This window comes from Meriones unguiculatus, chromosome 14 (assembly GCF_030254825.1).
Source record: "Meriones unguiculatus strain TT.TT164.6M chromosome 14, Bangor_MerUng_6.1, whole genome shotgun sequence".
Taxonomy (NCBI): Eukaryota; Metazoa; Chordata; class Mammalia; order Rodentia; family Muridae; genus Meriones; species Meriones unguiculatus.
In genome coordinates this window covers 4,733,999-4,753,581 of record NC_083361.1, presented here as the reverse complement: position 1 = coordinate 4,753,581, position 19,583 = coordinate 4,733,999, and the positions used below count along the sequence as shown (strand labels likewise).

The 19,583-nt window shown below is 50.4% G+C and overlaps 1 long non-coding RNA gene and 1 other non-coding gene across 2 annotated transcripts; one reads left to right on the top strand and one right to left on the bottom strand.

Moving 5' to 3' along the window:
- Positions 1 to 5,200: 5,200 nt before the first annotated feature.
- LOC132647878 (U6 spliceosomal RNA) lies at positions 5,201 to 5,307 on the bottom strand. Its single transcript, XR_009586219.1, has one exon. It is a non-coding gene; the product is annotated as a U6 spliceosomal RNA (small nuclear RNA).
- Positions 5,308 to 8,442: 3,135 nt separating this feature from the next.
- LOC132647116 (uncharacterized) lies at positions 8,443 to 19,348 on the top strand. Its single transcript, XR_009585400.1, has 2 exons — positions 8,443 to 9,033; positions 13,963 to 19,348. It is a non-coding gene; the product is annotated as an uncharacterized LOC132647116 (long non-coding RNA).
- The last annotated feature ends 235 nt before the right edge of the window (positions 19,349 to 19,583 follow it).

Here is a 19,583-nt window from a genome sequence, read left to right as displayed (position 1 = left end):
GGCTGGAGAGATGGCTCAGCAGTTAAGAGCACTTGCTGTTCTTCCAGGGGACCAGAGTTTGATCCCCAGTGTCCAACTTGTTGGTAACTTCAGTTCCATGGTATTTGACACCCTCTGCCTGTGTCCTCGGGCCCTGCACACATGACATACAAACACACAGACACACTCACACATAAATAAATACAAGAATGTTTAAAAGCAAGTAAAAGACCAGGTGACTCGTCAGGTGAAACACTTGCCTTGCAAACCTGATGAACTGGTTATGAAGAAGTTGGAGATGATGCCATACTTGGTGATTTTGTGAAATGGTTGGAAGGAGGACTCAGTGGTCCCGTGAAGTTTGTAAGAACTGTTTTACTGGGCGCTGGCGGATGACAAGAGCTGTCAGAACAGAAATTCCTAAAGAAGAGGAGGGCCCTGGAATGGGTGAAGCGGCTTGTTCTAACTCCTTGTCCTGGAACTGCGGCATTCAGCCTTCCTCACCAACAACTTCGGAGAAGTCATTTGAAGGAAATGATGGAAGAAAAGGCTGGCTGGTCACCACTTCCATCACTCACTGCTTTCAGTGTACACTAGATAAAGGTTTACTGCTGTCACTGTCCATTCCTGAAGAGAATTTATTTTGTGGTTTTTTTAATAGAGACATTTGCGCACATTCCTGATCCTAGGCGCAAGCGCCATATACCAGGGTCCTGCTTTCAACTCAAATCACTGAGGCATGCCTGCTATCTGTTACGGTCAGAGCTTCAGTACCTTTGTCATCCCGTGAGGAGGCCACAGCGGCATTCTTGTGGGCAGGAAGAATAACTGTGTACAAAGTAGAGAAGTCTCCAATTGTGTGACAACATTTGTATAATAAAATTTTCTTTAAAGTTAAAAAAAATAAGCAAATAAAAATAATAAAGATTAGAGATGGAGAGATGGTTCAGCAGTTAAGAGCGTTGACTGCTCTTCCAGAGGACCTGGGTTCAATTCCCAGCACCCAAATGGTGGCTCATGGCTGTCTGTACCTCCAGTTCCAAGGGACCCAACACTCTCACACAGATCTGCATACAGGCAAAACACCAATGAACATAAAATAAAGCAAACAAAAAATAAAGATTAAAGAAAGAATAACAAGACAGAACAGTCTCACGCTGTGAGATGCTTCTTTAACTGGATGGTATGTGAACTTAAATCCTGAAAAATATTTTGTTATTTTCTTTTTCTGAGACATGTCCTAGAACTCATGACCTTCCCACTTCATCTTCCCGAGTGCTGGGATTACAGGTGTGCATCGCCGTTGTCTCAAAGAATCTTGAAAGAAGCAAGGGGACGGCGGGGGGGGGGGAGGGGGAGAGCGGGGACAGGCAGCGGTAAGAAACAGGTCCACCAGAACCGCGGCACAGCGGGGGAGGAGGGAAACCGAAAGGAGCCGCGAGAAAGGCAGGACCCCGGACCAGGCAGAGCGACAGCTCTGCGCCCAACTTACTGCATTTCTTGGATGGTGTCCAGCCGCCTCAGCTTGTGCATCAGCATGGCCTTGCTCTGGATGCCGGTGTACCTGGACATGAGGTATAAGACCTTGGTGCGCACGGCCTTCTCGCTGTCCATCAGCCCCATGGTGAGCGGAAGAATGAACGCGTTGCTCAGGAAGCCCAGCTTCTCCAGCACGTCCCAGGCCAGCCCCCGGATCTCGGGGTTGTAATGCGTTATGTCCTTGAGCAGGCGGCAGGCCGTCTCAATGCGCAGCTTCGTAGGGATGTCGTGATTGGCAAAGATCTCTACGAGCGCGCTGAAGTAGTTCTTGTATTTCTCTACGGAACAGAAAACTGTGAGGTTGAGGATGGTCTCTACTATGTTTTCTACAACGTCTGCAGAAAACTTTCTTCCTTTCCAGCCTTTACTTGTTATCTTTTGAAGGATGCTGTACGATTGTCTTTTCTGCTCCTGGTAGATGTCCCTCCGTTTGCTCTTCCTCACGGCCACTTCTTCTAGACTCTCAGAGGACGGCGACCGAGACCTCAGCTGTCCGACATCCTCCATATCTCCCTGCTGCGGGCAGAGGTCATAGCGCAGGAAAACTGGTGTGCCATCAGGCCAAAGGCGCGTTCGGATCGCTGAGTTAGGGATATAGCAATCAGGAGCAAAGGGCCACTTCTGCCCTTTGCCGAAGTAGGTCCGGAACATGCGGTACACGTTCAGCCCGTCCCAGCCGGGCACGTGCAGCTGAGCTGGGGTGGCGTGGTGGTACTTGGGCTTGGCGCTGGGGGTGTAGAAGTCAGCATACAGCTCCCCCAGATAGTAGCGCCCGGATCTCTGGTGAGTTATGATGTGCTTCCCCAGCTCTACAACGTGGGGCACGGTGTCATCAAAAGCGATGGCCCGTTTGTTGATTAGCGTCTCCAGCCCCTGGAGCTCCCGAACGCTTTGATCCAGGTACATAAACTTGGGTACGAATATCACTTCAAACAAATAGAAGAAGCTCGGAAGGAAGGGCTTGGGGGTTTCTTGCAGTTCGTCTCCAATGTTTAGCATGCCGAGGCGCTCCAGCCGGGAGGGGTGGAGCAACTTCAGGCAGGACACTATGTAGATGCTCTCGTTGAAGGTCAAAAGCAGGTCCCCCCGGTTATTGGCGAAGCAGGGGGAGCCAAAACGCAGTTTAGAGTCAAACTGAGTTAGAAGTCTCCCTCGGAAATCCCAGACCCGGACAGACCCATCCACGGCCCCCGTGACGAAGAGTCTCAGGTTGAGGCAGACGTCAAAGGAGGTGATGGCGCAGTCGTGAAGGCAGTTCGTCTCCTTCAGCGTGAAATCCTGGTTTGGGTCCGACTCCTCGACATCTTGATAGCGCCAGAGACACCAGCAGGAGTGCTCGGTGATGGCCCCCACGGAGCCCGGCAGGAGCACCACGTGTTTGAGGGAATGGACGCAGAAGATTTTGCTCACGGGCTCCAGGGTCAGGTCCTTCCCCAGCGGCACCACCTTCAGGAGGTTCAGGTAGTCGTCCTTGCCGTAGGAGCACACCACCGGCCCCTCCTCAAAGCCCTCCGGGGCGCACAGGAACAGCACCGGGCCCGCGTGGATCACCTTCTCTGCCCGCCTGGAGCTGTACTGAGACAGGATCCTCACGGTGCCGCTGTCGTGCCCGCACAGCATCAGGGCCTTCTCCGTCTCGCCCAGGAAGAAGTTGGTGTAGACCAGGCACCTGACCTTGTCTCTGTAGTTTTCCGAAGTACACAGGAGATACTTGGCCGTGCACGGGGACTGGGAGGTGTCGAACACCAGCAGCTCCGAGCTGCCCACAGACACGAACAGCTCCTCCCTCTCCACGTGGTAGGCCCAAGCCACGGCTTTGTCCATGGCCAGGAGAGGCCAGGTGACGATCAGGAGGTCCCCGGTCACCGGAGACAAGAACCGCAGCAGGCCGTCCTCCGTGGCGCACAGGATGCGAGCCCAGTTGTGGCCGCAGAGGACCCGCTGCACCTTCTGGGGGGCGGAGCCGCACACGTTGAAGACCCTGTAGAAGTAGGGCAGGTGGTACAGGGAGAAGGTGAAGGCCGTCTGGCAGTAGAAGCTGCTGCTGTCCATGAACTGCACGTGTTGCAGGTTGGTGCCGATGTTCACCTGCCTCAGCAGGTTGCCGGAGGCGAGGTTCCACTCCTTCACGGTGCCCTCGCCGCCCGCTGTGAACAAGGTGTAGGTCTCGGGCCGGCTGTACACGCAGATCACGGGCGAGGAGTGGGCCTTGAAGCTGTGGAGAAAGTCGCTGTCGTCCAGACGCCAGGCGAGGACCTCGCCTTTCTTGTTGCCCGCGTAGAAGGTGTTCTGAGGCTCACAGGCGCAGCAGCAGGCCAGGGAGAAGCCGGTGCTGTGGGCGGCGAAGGTCTTGACCTCCTTCAGGTGGCCTTGGCCCTCGTGGGTGAAGAGCCTCACCACACTCTCACACACAGCCATCAGGAAGCCCAGGGACGTGTCCAGAGACAAGTCCTGTATGAACTCGGGATCACTCAGAGACATTTTTTCAGCCACCTGGAGGCCCTGGCCATTTGCTCTGATGAACCAGGCAACCACAGCTCCCATGGTACCGGAAAAGAGCACCCCAGTCCCCGAGTCAAAGCAGAGGCAGGTGATGGAGAAGTGACAGGGCACTGTGCCCAGAGCCACGAACGCCTGGCTGTGGTCCCCAAAGAGCCTCAGGCGCATGTCCTCACAGTACGCAATTAACAGGCCATAGGAGCCGGCGTGCGCCATTGCTATGATGGGCGGCACTTCATTCCTCATGAGGAACTTCATCTTCTTCACCATCCTCCTGTTTTCTTCCCCTTTTTCCTGTATCCACAGTATTGCCTAGAAAAGGGTGGAAAGCAGAGCCGGGTCAGCAGGGCGGAGGAGCCCCCGGGAGCATGCTGGAAGGAGAAGTCCGGCTGCCTGTGGACAACCGGAGGCCTCATCTCCTCGTACCAGCTGCCGGATTTACCACAGAAGCCTCAGATTCGAAGCCTTTTGTCGGCCTATTCTACTGTATTCTTCGGGCCTGAGGGTCATCAGCGTGAAAGGGTCACTAACCCAGGTCGCCAACGGGAACACTGAGTCAGGTCTTAAAACGAATGCATTTTCCAGATGTGGCGGCACATGCCTGGAATGTGGGATGCAGCCAGGAAGGCTGGGATGGACAGCCTGGACCACACAGTGAGTCCGAAGCCGGCCTGAGGAACAGGAAGGCCCTGTCTCCATGGAGGAGAGAGCAGACAGATAACAGGGTTTATCCCGTTGTCCCTCTGATTCCGAAACAAGGACATTTTCGACATGGGACACGTGAACCGCATCATGAAAGAAGCAAGGGTGAATCAGCCTCACCTGGGGTTGTTTCTCAAACTGTTCTATCCAGTTAAAGGCGATGAAATAGTTGGCGTCTAGACAGTAGAAGTACACAGACAACTTGTTCTCTAAATAATAGTACTCATGGTACAGCGTCTGGGGCCAGTCGCTCAGGATGATCATTGTCTCATCATTATCCTGAGGGGGAAGAACGGCAGGAGCTGAGAGATGCGAGCGGCACTTTCTCATTGGATCAGCGCAGGGGGATTGGTGAGCACTGGCTGTTTGTGCTGAACCGATACTTATTCGTCTTACCGCTTGGCATTATTTGGGAACCATCCCTCCCTTTGCGTCGGGACACAATAGAGTCCTTTTGGGCTTTTTTTTTTTTTTTTAAGAAAAAATTAGGGAATGCTTCATGAGTTCACGCAGCACACTTGGCCAGGGGCTGGGCTACTCTTCTCTGTATGGTCCCAATTCCAGTGTACGTGCGGCCAAAGGGAGAACTTCCCAGGCTTTCTTAACTAAGGTTCCAGAAGAAAATTAAGCCCTAATGTACCCTCGTGGAATAAAAGGACTTCTCCAGTTATGTAGCCGCGAGAACCAAGAGACAACCCCTCCAACCACCTCCTGTTTTCACGATTCAGATGAGAAAGCCTCAGTGAGAATGGCTGATTATTTTCAAGGCATTGTTTGTTTTTGATTTTCAATCCTAACGACTGGGTCTAGGGCCTCCTGCGTGCTAGGCAAGGGTTTCACTGCTGAGACACATCTCCCTCTGCTCACTACCGGATTCTAGGTAAGTGCTCTGTGGCTCAGCCACACTCTCTTTTAACTTAAAAAAAAAAAAAAATTGTTTCATAAGCGTGGGTGTCTGTCTCCCTGTATGCATGTGCAACACTTGTGTGCAATGCCCAAATAGACCAGAAGAGGGTGTGATCCCTCCAAAGCTGGAGACACACAACTGGGAGCCGCCAGATCTGGGTTCTGGGATGTGAAGTTGGGTCTTCTAGACTAGAAGCAAATGCTCTCAACAGCTGAGCCATCTCGGCAGCCCCTGTCCAGAGCCCAGGCTGTTTTGGGACTTGTAACCTCACCAGCTTCCCAAGCATTGGGAATCACAGGTAAAGGATCACAGGTGGGGATCACAGGTAAAGCCCCACCATGTCCAGTTTAATGAGCCCATCCTTTTTAAATATCTATCTTCATTAAATCTTTAAAATTATGTGTATCGACACTGGTGCATGCCTTTAATCCCAGCACCCAGGAGACAGAGGCAGGCAAGATCGCTGTGAGTTCGAGGCCAGCCTGGTCTATAGAGCAAGTTCCAGGACAGTCAAGGCTACACAGGGAAACTTTGTCTTGAATTACAAACAAAATTTTGTGTAGGTGTGTGGGCCACACGTTTTGTGGGTGCGTTCGCGTATGAAGCAGTTATTCATTCAGCGAACAACGTCAAGACTGAACTCCAGCGTTTTAGTCTGCTGCTGTGTGACGAGGGGCGTGTGTGCCAGAGGCACTGGACCCCTCCCAGCGGGAGGCACCAGCCATCTGTCCAGCCCCTTCATGCCGTTGTTCTAAAGCAGAAGAGGAAGTTGTCCGGCTGTCCGAGGGGCCGTCTCCCGAGCTGTCCATGCCCTACCCACACCCCATCCTCCAACAGGACAGGCCCCCTGCCCGAGGCTCCCCCTGTGCGTCGCTTCCACTCAAATCACCTCTCTGGTCTTACAGGTGTCTTCTAAGATAGATTTCAAATCCTTCCACTCGGGAATAAGTCTAGGTGAGGGCAAAGAACTCGTATTCTTCCAATTCTTCCTAGCCATCTTGGAGAACAGAACCTGGGGAAGGTGAGAGTATTGGAACCTCAGCGTTTGCTGTCAGACTGGAAATTAAGCGAACCAAGAAAGAATAGACAAGTTACAAAGGGAGGCACAAGCATTCATCAATGAGAAAAACTCCTCTGTTTAGATTTATGTATGTGTATACGCATTCAGTCTGCATATATGTTTATATAAGAGTTCACCACATGCATGCCTGGTACCTAGGAGAGCTCAGAAGAGGGGGTCAGATTCCCTGGAATGGCCATGTGGGTGCTGGAATCCAACCTGGGCTCTTCCTAAGAGTTACAAGTGAATCTTGGAACTGTGACACACAGTTTTAATCTCATTTCTCAGGGCACAGAAGCAGGACGATTTCTGTAAGTTCACAGCCAGCCTGGTCTACGTACTGAGTTACAGAACAGCCAGGGCTACACAGTGAGACCCTCTCTTGACATGATGACGAAAAAAAAAAATCAAGGATTTGAATTCTCCCAAAACATGGTCTCACTATATAGTTCTGGCTTGTCTGGAACTCACTATGTAGACCAGGCTGGCCTTATATTCACAGGATCTACCTGCCTCTGCTTCCTGAGTTCTGAGATTAGATTCATAAGCCACCACATCTGGCAAAATTTTTTTCCCCCAACCAAAGCAACCTGAAAACTAAAGTCAGATAATGAAAATCAAAAGGCTTTACAATTAAAATTGTTTAAATGCATTATAAAATCAGGGTTCTATTACAGTGAAAGGGTCATACTGAGACCAAGAGAGAATAATGAGAGCTGAAACAGAAGCGAGTTCCACAAATTTACATTTATACCCCCAGATTCAGTTGCTTCCCTGTTCTTTTTCTCCTGTGGGTTCCTCAGACCCAACAGCCCTGCCTTACAGGGAGGTGTTTTAACGATCTCAGCGGGGTTTACTTCCTCCCAGCCGGGAACACTTGTTTTTAATGTCACAGAGTAGCGGAGGCTTCCCCTTCACTTTCCACCCCTCCACACCTTCGCCACCCAGAGGACCACATACCCTTAATTCAGGAGACAAAGTCCACTCGAAGGTCCCCACGGAGGGTGAGTCACCGGTTCCAACATCACAATGCACCGCACTCTCCAGGCCCCCTCCCCCAGCCCACACATGAGTGCTCACGGACAGCAACCTCCCCAGCGACCACGCAGGCGCTGGAAGGCAGGGGAGAGGGAAAAGGCTTAAGAAGTCAGTGTTGTATTGCAGCAGAAGGGAGGGGAATTTACAGTGACCTTTCACGACGGTGACTTTCTGGACGGCTGGTCCTGAGAGCCTTATAGCCTGGTGAGAGGTGTGTGCTGGAGTTGAGGGCAAGAGCCGGGCGTGAGTAAATACACTTTATTGTGTTTACATGCTTCGGATACCATTCTTCTTCTTCTTTTTAGATTTATTTATTATTTATACAGCAGCCTGCCTGCATACCGGATCTCACTGTAGATGGGTGCTGGGAACTGAACTCAGGCCCTCTGGAAGAACAGCGAGTGCCTTAGCCTCTGAGCCGTCGTCTCTCCAGGCCCTCGGATGCTATTCTAAAGGCTTCTCCGCGCAGCCCCTCCTGACTGCTTTAAGGAAGGGCATCGCGGGTTTGGGCCTGACGACCGCAGCCGGGTGCATAGAATGCCTGCCCAGCACGGCCAAGGCCCCGGGTTTGATCCTAAGGGAACAAACAAACAACACCAACCACTGCATGCTCCCCGCGACCCCCCGAAGGTAAAGTTTAACTGGTCGCCCTGTGTTTTTACTTGCTAACCCCTTTCCAACCTAGTACCCTTCCTTCTCCGAAAGGGAAGCCCAGCCAAACAGCGGGAACGAGGCGGGGCCGGGGAGACAGGCTCCGGGCAGGGCCGCGCGCCGACCGGATGTGCCTGGGCCCGGAAACGCCGCCCGTTAGGACCGAGGCCGCCCCGTGTGAGGGAGGGGCCCTTCGCGGTTGCCAGGCGCCCCCGCGAACGCCACCAACGCGGGGGAACCGAGCTGCGGGCAAACCCGGCCCGGACAGCAGCACGGTATCCCCGCGCCTCCCGCTGCAGAAGCCCCGATGGCCGGGGCTGAGGCCTCGGGGCCCGCCGCCCTGCGCGTGGCCTCGGGCTGGTGCCCCCGAGGGCCGTGGCGCAGCGGTGATGGGAGCGAGGCCAGCCCGGACCGGTCCCGTCCGCCCTGTTTGTCCTCGGCATAAACCTGATTCAGGCCCGCCTGGGCGGACACACCACAGGACACCCCATCACCCACGCCTGCTTAGGGCGGGTTAGGCCAGCAGAGGCCCGCAGCGCCCACGCCCTTGCCTGTGGGAGGCTTCTCTGGCCCACGGCGTCCACGCTGCCGCAGGACGGGCTTGCGAGACTGTCCCTGGCCTGGGGATCGCACCCTGCGCTGAGGAAACCTCTTTCAGGTATGATCCCTCCCACGTTCTGGGGTTTCCCCTTTTACTGGTTCAACCTTTAGCAACTGTTCCTTGGTGACAGGTGACAGGCCAGGTGGCACACGCTTTTAATGCCAGCACTCAGGAGGCAGAGGCAGGCGGATCTTTGTTTTTGTGAGGCCAGCCTGGCCTGCGTGATGGTTCTAGGCCAGCCAGTGGGACATGGTGTGACCCTATCTTAAAATCGAAATTCCTGTCTTTCCTTGAGTTGACGACCTGTGGAGATCAGGAGCCGGGGGGAGGGGGGTGGATGAGTGGCAACGGAGCCCATGCAGACTCCCAGGAATCGGACTCTAGAGACCGGACTCAAAGGTGCAGATCTGACTTTATTGTCCAGTGTAACAGCCTTTATCCGGTGGAAGGAACAATCAACATTCCACACCAGCCTCAAGCACCGATAACTTGTGGGCCTCTACAGGGCCTCTTCTCTTGACTCTCCCCACAGGTTCCCCCTCTTTTAATTCCAGGGTGAAAAATCTCCAGTAAGAGGGCTTTAGTGCTCTGGTTTTGGAGGCATATGTGATTTTAAAGCCGTATCATAAAAAAAAAAAGTAAAACTACAATGACTATGGCATAACAACAACAACAAAACTACTGGGTGAAAATAAAGTGGTGAGTTTGGAAGCCACATCCTGGAAGAAATGTCCGAGATGGGAGAGGGTAGCCACATCCACTCTGGTGGCATTTGCAGCCCTTACCTCATGCTGGAGCTTATGAAGGAGAGAGGGAAGGCTGTGTCCCAGGCGCCTCCTGTAGATTTGCGCTGGAGCTGCGTGGCGCAGCTCTTACTAAGGTGCGTTAGATACAGGGTGAGGAGGCTAGCGGTATCCCTGGGGTTGCAGGCGGCATTTGCAAGATCCCATAAACGACTGACATCTGCAGCAGACCCACTTGATGGCGAAGGTCCAGGGCCCCCGCCCAAGAAGCTGACGAGCTTGTATCTGTTTATCCAGAGCAGAGGCTGTAAACCTAGGTAGCTCTCTGTCCTCTGAAGAGTTTTGTAAGGCAATCACCGCTGTGGCAAGCCCCACTGCAGTAGCAGCGGTAACAGCAGATCCGCCGAAATCTCTCCTGGGACGAACCAGAGGGGAGGTCTGTCCTGACAAAGGAGTCCCCCCATCCAACCCTCAGTGGTGTTCACTGGGGTCCAAGCTCTCTGAGGAGCAAGGAGGAGTTACCCCGAATCGGGTCCCAGCAGGGGGAAAGTGTACAGTTTTGTACAGAACAGTTTGAGGTGGAGGTATGAGAAGAGGGAAGAAGAAGGGGGTCCCTGGCACAGGGGTGGTCAGTGGGGACTAAATTTGGTGTGGGTGCCCCAGGAGAGGTCCTGTTGAGCAACTGGTGGCCCTTACTGAAAGGCCAATTGGGATTTCTCTCAAAAAGGGAAAAATAGAAGCCCTCGCCACCAGCACAGACGGGTCCTAAAGGCCTGAAGTCCATGCAAGACCAAGGGCCACAGAGGTGACAGGTGCCCCAGGTAGAGCAGAGAGGCAAGAGACCCTTAGGATTGGGGTCACGTCGGGAGAGTCGTGGGAAAGCATGACCAGTTAGAGTTTGGTAAAGGGGCCCCCGGAAAAGCACTACGGGGGGCAACTGGAACAGGTCTGTCTACACAGAGGCACCCCAGATGTTGCTGCTCCCACTCAGGGAAAAGGTCCCTCCACCTAAGTCCCACGAGTCACAAAGGTAGGATGTCTCTGGACAGTCAGGCATGGTGGAATTGTCCAGAACGAAGGAATTCTGTCCCATAATTCCTGCCACAGAGCCATTGATAACTGTCTGACAACCCCCAGCCAGGAAGAAAGGTGAGGGGAGAGCGAACCACCCAGCATCTTCACACCTGACTTCAAACCACTTAGAGAAATCCCTGGTAGACACTTTAGCCAAAAAGACAAAGTCCGTTGGGCAGGCGGACTCATCTAGGCAGCCCCAGGGTGGAGTACACTGGAAACAGGCTGTCAATACCTGTGGCTGGAAGCCGGGGATCCCGCTGACAGGAGGTGAGACAGGAGGATCTCTAATGGCAGCCCACCAACAGCCACTGGGCGTGTGCCTGAGAATTAGCAGATCCAAGGGCAACGTAAGTAGGACCAGGGTGTAAGGCCCCGGTCCACAAGGGCCTTGGGCTTCCTCAGGTAACTGGAGCTGAGGCTGCCCTCACCGTCTCTGCCCCTCTCTGCCGTCCTCCTCCAGGCGGGCTGGTGACTGCCATCCTCTCCTTCACTCAGGGATACATTCTGCAAAGCTGTCCAGAGCTGTTCTGTGGTTTCCCTCCGAGCATGGGTTTACGGCTCGACCAGGAACCCAAACTGTCTTGTGTGTCCATTCCTTCTGGAAAAACACACGGAAACCCTCATCCCATGGTTAAGACGGGGCAGCCCCCCCCCCACATTGACCATAGGATCCCGTCAGTAGACTACGGGGAAAGGGGTGATGCTGGGAAGCATCAAACCCCAACGTTTAGAACCCCAACTGTGTCTGTCAAACTTTTGAATTAATGGTCGTATTCCTGATGTGCCCCTCCCCCCCTTAATTGTTTTTTAAGAGAGGCATGGGCTGTCTCCACTGTGGCTTGTCCTTGGGGATTGTAAGGAATCCCGAAGGCATGTGTGTTCTGTTCCTTTCAGAGCAAAGGGCTGCAAAAGCAGAGCTCGTATAAGCTGGCCCGTTGTCAGCCCTAATTGAACACGGCACACCCACAACCAACCTGCCAGTTTTAACGGTAGCAACAACCATCTTGGCGGGCCATGGCGAATAGGAATGCAGAAACCGTGTCAGTAATGACGTGTACATATTTAAGACGACCAAACTCTCCACTGTGGGCCACGTCCATTTGCCACAAGCTGTTGGGACGGAGACCGCTACGATCGACTCCGGCTGGTTGTAGGGGACCTAAAGGCAAACACGGGCCGCAGGTAGTACAGGTGTGCCTTAGACGCTCACAGGAATTGATGGATAGTTGAGAAAAGGCTGGTGGCGTGACAGAACTGAATTGTGAAATCTAGAATGGAGCAATCAGGCTTGTTCTACCGGGGGTGTCAGGGAGGCCTTCACTCCATGGCAATCTCCCTGTTCCCCTCTGAAACGAGAGCATTTGTGGAAGAAAAGAAAGGAGCCTGTCTTTGTTCACTAAGTGTTGGAAGTTGAATCATGGCCAAATACAGAGGACCCTCAGCCGGTTTAATGACAGCCAAAGGTATAACCTTAACGATATTAGTAGCATATTAGCTGTCGCTGAAAGTATTAATGGGTCTTGCCAAGCTCTTTAAAGGGCTAAGATAGCCAACAAGACTCCTAACTGCACAGATTCCCTCAAAGCTGCTAGTAAACACTTTTGTAGTTTGTAGGTTTGTAGGAATAACAAGAGTGAATACATAGCCAAAAATGTGTCTTTGAGGGGTCTGGAAAGCCTGAAGCGGCATCAGGAATGGGTTTTTCTAATAAGTACCACCTGTGGATCAGAGGGGTTACAGGAAGCATGGATGAGATTTTGTTTTTAGGGAAATGGTTATCGCCATTACCCTGGAAGCTTAACAAAAAGCCCTGAGCAATAGTGGGATGGGAATGTCCAGGCAAGGAAGTCCTGGGGAACTGGAAGAATAATTGTACCCGGCTTTTTACCCAACAATAAAAAGGATGTTTTAAGCACCTTTAAGTGCAAGAGTGAAAACATTATCTATAAAAGGAACAGAAGAATAAGCCAAATGACCACCCCAGTAGGAAATTGCTGTGTGGGCACCACAAGGCCCCAAACCTCACTAACAGAATCAGACCCATGTACAAGGGTTTGGTTTTCTTTTACATTTAATTTTATTTTATTTACTTTACCTCCAAAAGGTACCTTCCCTCCTCTCCTTCTAATGCCTCCTCCCTCCCTCCCTCTTCCCTTCTCCCTTTCTCCCCAGAAAACCCCTCCCCCCATATCAACCCTCCCCCGCACATCAGTTCACATGAGGACTGAGCATATCCTCATCTCCCGAGGCCAGGCGAGGCAGCCCTGCCAGGGGGAGGTTATCCGAAAGCAGGTGCTAGAGTCCATGTTTGAAACAGCCCCGCCTCTACTTGCCAGGCGACCCGCATGAAGACCAAGCCACCCATCGGCCACATATGTGCAGGGGGCCTAGTTCTCAACTATGTTCTTAGCGGCTTTATTCGTAATAGACAGAAACTGGAAACAACCTAGATGTCCCTCAACCGAAGAACGGATAAAAATTGTGGTACATTTACACAGTGGCATACTACTCAGCTATTAAAAATAAGGAAATCATGAAATTTGCAGGCAAATGGGTGGAACTAGAAAAGATCCCAGAGCAGAAAGACACACATCGTATATACTCACTTACAAGTAGATATTAGCCATATAATGTAGGATAACCATACTACAACCCACAGACCCAAAGAAGCTAAGTAACGAGGAAGGCCCAAGGGAGGGTGTCAGAATGTCACTCAGAAGGGGAAATAGAATAGACAGCAGATGGAATTGGGAGGGAGACAAGGGTGGGGATCAGATGTGAGGAGAATGGGGGGAGGAGGTGAGAGGGCCGGGAACAAGAAGGGAAACTGCAGGGACATCTCTTTGACAGGCTGAGGCCTACCACAGGGGCGGCTCCTGGGAGGATATGGTGTGACTCTAGCTGAGACTCCTCAAGAGGGGGGAGGGGGAGGACATGAAAACTGAAGTGACCACTTCCTAGCCATGCAGGACTAGTGGAAGGAGGGGACCAACAACCTATGCACAAAACCTATGATCCAAAAATCACCCTGCCTGCAAGAAGTGCAGGGATAAGAGAGAACAAAGATTGAGGGAAAGTCCAACCAATGACCAGCCCAACCTGAGACCCACCCCACGGTAGAGAGCCAGCCCCAGACACTATTAACGATGTTCTGCTTTTCTTGTAGACGGGAGCCTAACTTGACTATCTTGACTGTCCTCTGGGAGGCTCCACCCAGCAGCAGATGGAGACAGATGCTAGGACTTGCAACCAAGCATGGGATGGAGCTCTGGGGGTCCTGTGGAAGTGTTGGGGGAAAGATGGAAGGACCTGAATGAAGGGGACAAGAACCTCACAAGAAGACCAACAGAGACAACTAACCCAGACCCTCGGGAGCTTACAGAGTCTGAGACACCGGCTTAGAAGGGCTTGATTAAGGCCTGCATTAACATCCTGTAGTCTGTTTTGCCTCCTCTGTAGTGGTTAAGATCTCCTCTGGCCGCTTGGCACCACAAAGCAGGAGGAAGACCTGTGGTGACAGGAAGGCAAGGTCTAACCCAAACCACGTTCCCCAGAAATTTTAGGGGGAATTGTAATCCTGTTGGCCCTCAGAAGTAGGGGGAAATGCCGCAAATGTAATTTATCTTTTATGGTGTCTGTGGTAACGATTACATCCACATCTTCCAAGACATCTCGTTGAGAAGGTCTACCAGCATGAGGGGTGCAATTGCTCCCTGATTACCATCATTGTTACACAAGGTGACCGGCCTAGCTGTTTGCCAAGACTGTGTCAGGATGCCAAAGTCCAGGGCAAAGTTTCCAAGAACAGGGAACTTCCTTCTTAAACAAGTTCTTCCACAAAATATGCTATCCTCTACTTTTAACCAAAGGCAGGCCAGTTGCATACCAACAGGAATTGTCCAGAGTATTCTCGTGGTTTCCCCATTAGTTGCAGGGCTGGGGATTTAAAGGCTGGCCATCTTTGGTAGTTTTGGAGTGGTAGTCTTTGGCCCAATGGAACCTTTTTATTTTTTTATTTTTTTACATCTTGGGCAGATTGATGGGGGATGTTTTTCAGTTCTGTCTTGTATCTTGTTAGGACATTGATGGGCAAAGTGAACCTGATCCCCACATGTCCAACATCCTGCCTTGCATTTACCTCCAGTGTCCCATGTTTTTAAATGTGTCCCTAGAGCAGCTGCCATACTTTCTGTCTGATTGAGGGCAGTAGCTAAGTCTCTAGTGGCAGTTATCCAAGCCTCCAATTCTCCTGCCCACACTGGAGCAATCGGGTTACATGCCTTCATGGTAGCCCAGGCACTTTTGTTAAGGCATCAGCAGGTGCGTGATACTGTACCTACCAATCGATGGCTTCTTGCCCTCTTTAGACAAAGTTGACAAAGTGCTCATTTGTTTTTTGTTTTAACCCACTGAGTGGTACTGTAGCACCCTCAGTGGTTTTCTGTATGGCACGCATGGCGCACAAGCACACCTGATGGAAATAGTTAGGAGGGCCTTCTGGAACCAGTAGAATTGAACAGTTCTTGAGTAGGGAGTGAGAACTGAAAAAAAAAAAAAAAAAAAAAAAAAAAAAAAAACCAGCACACCACACATGGGATCTTTCAGAGAGCGCTCTAGGAGAAACTAGTTTCCTAGTCTATTCCAATAATCCCTCTTTAAGTCAGAGCAAAAGCACCTCAGTACAATGACTGAAATCACAGGAGCACTCAAACTCCTTTACCTCAACCACCTGTCCGTGTGATCCTCACACAAACAAAAGGTGTGAACTTGAGAAGACATCCCACCTGCTGTCTCAAACAAAAGGGCGTAGACTTGGCAGCTCATCACTGACTCCAGGTGAAGGCCAGGGTGAAAACATGTCTTTCCACTGAGATCAAAGCTTCCTGACAGACCAGCGGCTCCCCACAGGTCTCTCTTTTTTTGTATTTTAAAAGTTGACCATAACTTAAGAGCTATGGAACAGAAGATTGTGCCTGTCTTAGGTTGTGTCTCTTGAAAGATATATTCTTACCCATCATTGGTACATGAATTCCGTCATTCATGCTCTTAGGTTGAATATTCTTCAGAGAAATCTTACCTGTCTTTGACTTCCAACCTCTGCTAGGGTAGACACTGGGGTTTAATCTTGTGCAGATCAGCGTGAACATTCTAAAAGGCCTTGATGAAGGTTTTAATTATCATTGGTAGGAGACCATGCTCCTAATAAGAGTCATAAGCCAAGTCCAATAACACTCCAAATACCAAGCCTGAGAAACATTCACAGGAACCATAATAAAAGGCTGTTGAACAATCAGAACTTACTGTCCATGTGAAAGCTTAGAAATAGATTTTGTTAGTTTACATTGATGGCAAGAAACATTAAAGTTTGCATCTTATGTAAGAACATCAACATTTCTAAAAAAAAAATAATGAGAATTTACATAGGCAATTATTGGGCCTCCCAAGAGTTTCTCTGGCAAGCTTACAAATATAGGTCTGCTGAAAACCAGAATCAGACCAAAGTCCCATAGTCAGTCCTGATTTTGTTGAGAATTGTCCCGATTACCAGATCAAGTCCAATCACACTGTAACTAAGAGGTTTCTCTGCAAAACATCTCCCAGGAGCAGAATGAAACAAAGGTGGGTCAGGAGCATAAGCCCAATACAGCTCTCCATTCACCATAAGGACAGGATTCACTATGGTCAGCAGCAGGAACATCCTCCTTCCGGGAAACATCTGCAAATCGCACCAGCCTTTCTGGGATCCACCTGGTACTCTCTGCATCCTGCAGAAAAACAAACATGCCCTCTTCCCCATATTAATTCAGGGTTGGGGCCCTGCCATATTCCAGTAATTGGATCTTTCCATTTCACTTGGGCATAATTACCTTTGGTATTAGGGTGCCACAATTGATCAGCTGTAGAATGGCCTTGTATATCTACATTCAAAAATTTTAAAATAGAGCTTGGTTAAGACTTGGGGATATGATTCCCCCTTTTTTATTTTTTGCTATTGGTTCTTAAGAAATCTATGGACACGCTCCATAATTTCTTGGCCTTGAGGATTCTATGGAATACCTGTTTTATGGCTTATATTTATTTGCGCACAGAACGCTGAAAAGCTTGACTAATATATGCAGTACCATTATCAGTCTTTATAATGAAAAGATTACCAACTGTAGCAAAACATTTTAAGCAGTGACTTATAACGTCTTTGGTGGCTTTTCCTGTTGTTATGCCCAGTTTGTGGGAGCCCCAAAGACCACCAGGGATGCAAAACTCCCTGGCTTAGCAGGAGAGGTGGCCCCAAGGTCTAGGGGAATGGGGCAAAACTGCAAGTGGGAAGAGGAACGGGCCTCCAAGCCTTGGCATTACATGATTGGGTAGGGGGTCTGCTTTAGGTGCCAAGACAATAAGCGGTCCCAGCCTGGCCATCTGGAGGGTATTTGATCATGAACAATGCCTGGAATATGCTGATTAGCTGTTGCTAGGGAAGAAGAGTGATTGCCACACACTGTGGTCACAAGCTAGGGGGCCACCTGGGTGGGTTGCCAGGAAAGGATGTTTCTCAAGTGCAGGAAGGATTGTGGTGAGCCCAGTTACTCCCTGCATTGGGCCAGACCTGTCTCAATTAACCCGGTCTTTTGTCTAAACTTTTATCCAGGACCTCAGTTATGCTGCCCTAAGACTCGAATTTTAAACTTTGGACCTCTCATTCCCCCCCTTTTAAGTGGATACTGTCTCAAATCCTTGAGACGTGTTCAGACCATTTGCCCTTATGTTGAGGGGCCTTTCTTGATCATTTCAGCCTCATAGGTGGGATTATGGGCAAAGGTCTCTTCTTCTGGAAGTGCTTCAGTGTTGACAATGGGGCCAATGACATCAGGGGCTAGAAAGGCTGAAAAGATTAGTTGATCCATCTGGAGAGGCAGGGGGCAGTCTGATTAGCTCCCAGAAAAACTACCAGCTTGCACAGATGTTATCCAGGTGGGTTCCATCAAGTAAAATCTTAATAAACTGAACACAGACTTGGAACAGAACAGAATTACCATCCTTTGAAAAGACTGTGGGAGGGAGAAATCAAAGATTAGTGTCATTTTCATTACCACTCAATCCTTGGTACTGTGATTGTAGCACCATTAGTAGAATGTTCCCCAGCCTTTGCTTAACATACTGCAAGAATTTGTTAATGATACAAAGACCAAGGGTTAATAGGAGCAACAGGATAACTAGAAGCCCTACTAAGGTTGAAATGAGGGTAGTCAGCCATGGGGAGGAATCAAACAAAGCATGATACCAGCTTTTGGTATGTTCCCTTTCTTTTCATCTGCAGGCAAAGCTTTCTCTTAGCTCAGTCCGGGACCTTTTAATAACTCTGGAGTGATTAGCATAAAAGCAGCATTCCTCTCCCAGTGCTATGCAGAGCCCTCCTTGTTATAGAAATAGCAGAACTAATCCCCTTCTGTTCTGCAACACAACTTCGGCCAAGAAGTCTACATTTTGTTCCAAGTGATAGATTGATCTTTCCAGGCATCGAATATCTGCATCTATATCAATTCTGAGATCATTGTAATTTTTTTCTTGTGCTGCCAGGGCAGCTATTCCAGTGCTAGCTCCCACCCCAGTATTAAAGCCAAAGTTAAAGAGATATTGGCTCCCTCTTTTGTCTCATAGGGTATGTTTCTGTTCCCCTTATTAAGGTTTTTAGCATTTCCTCAGGGTAGCACATTATGTGAGGTACCAGCTGAACTAGAATACAAAATTGGGATAGGTCTACCGAGCTAATGATTGGCCCATATGTGCAAGGGGTGACTCCAGTAGAGCATGCCCACCAAGCCTGTTCTGGGGTATGATCCATTTAGAGTGGATTACTGGTTCAGTCTTGTTAGATAAATGTTGGTGGGATGGTGGGACTCTTCCCCAGACATATCCCCTGTCCAGTGATTGCCTGAAGGGTTATCACCAGCCCTTCCTAGGACCATCTGCAAGCTCAATGTTCTCCAAGACACTGTAGGTCATCATCAGAGCAATACCCTCATAAAAGGGAGTCTTAGAGTTACAGCAGAGCCAGCAGGAAATTGTGAGGTCTGATTTGGAAGCATTCAGAACCTGAAAAGTACCCTAAGGGGTCCATATCCATCTTTAAGTATGAAGGGGTGGAGCCAGAAAGAGCAGGCATTGTTGACATGGGAGGGTCTCAGGCAAGCCGGGAACAGTGGGAGGAGGTTGGGGTGCCTGAGGTGCCAGGATCTGATTAGGACCCAGGGCAATAAGGGGACCTGTTACAAGGAGTGTTTCATAAAGTCTTACTGTAAAGAGAGCCCCTGGATCCTTCTGTATTGGCATGTATTCTGATTCCCCAAGCTTTCCCTGTTTTCCAATCTTGCTGCTTTCTGTAGTGAAGGCTAATCGAAGGGGGATACGGCATTCCTTCCAGGTCCCACCATCAATTTGTCAGCTAAGGCTGGTAGCATCATCTTTAGCTGGGTATAGCGATCTGTGTCTTTTATCCAAGAAGCCTCCCCTGTTGTCTCACATCCCCATTCTCTACAATAAAAATCATTTCCACATTCTGTCGCTGCCCTATGCAGAAGTCTGCTCTTCTTAGGTATCTGAAGACAACCGCAGTGATGAGATCTCTGTAGTCAAATATAAGGTCAGGGAACCTAGTGCCAGGTGAGGCTAAGCGGGATGTAGATTTTATGACTTCTCCATGGATTCTGCCCAATAACTGCCCAAGCTAGGTTTCCAGGCTGGTGAGGGTTAGAGGTCCCCAGTGCTAGTCCTAGCTGGCATGATATGCAGTGT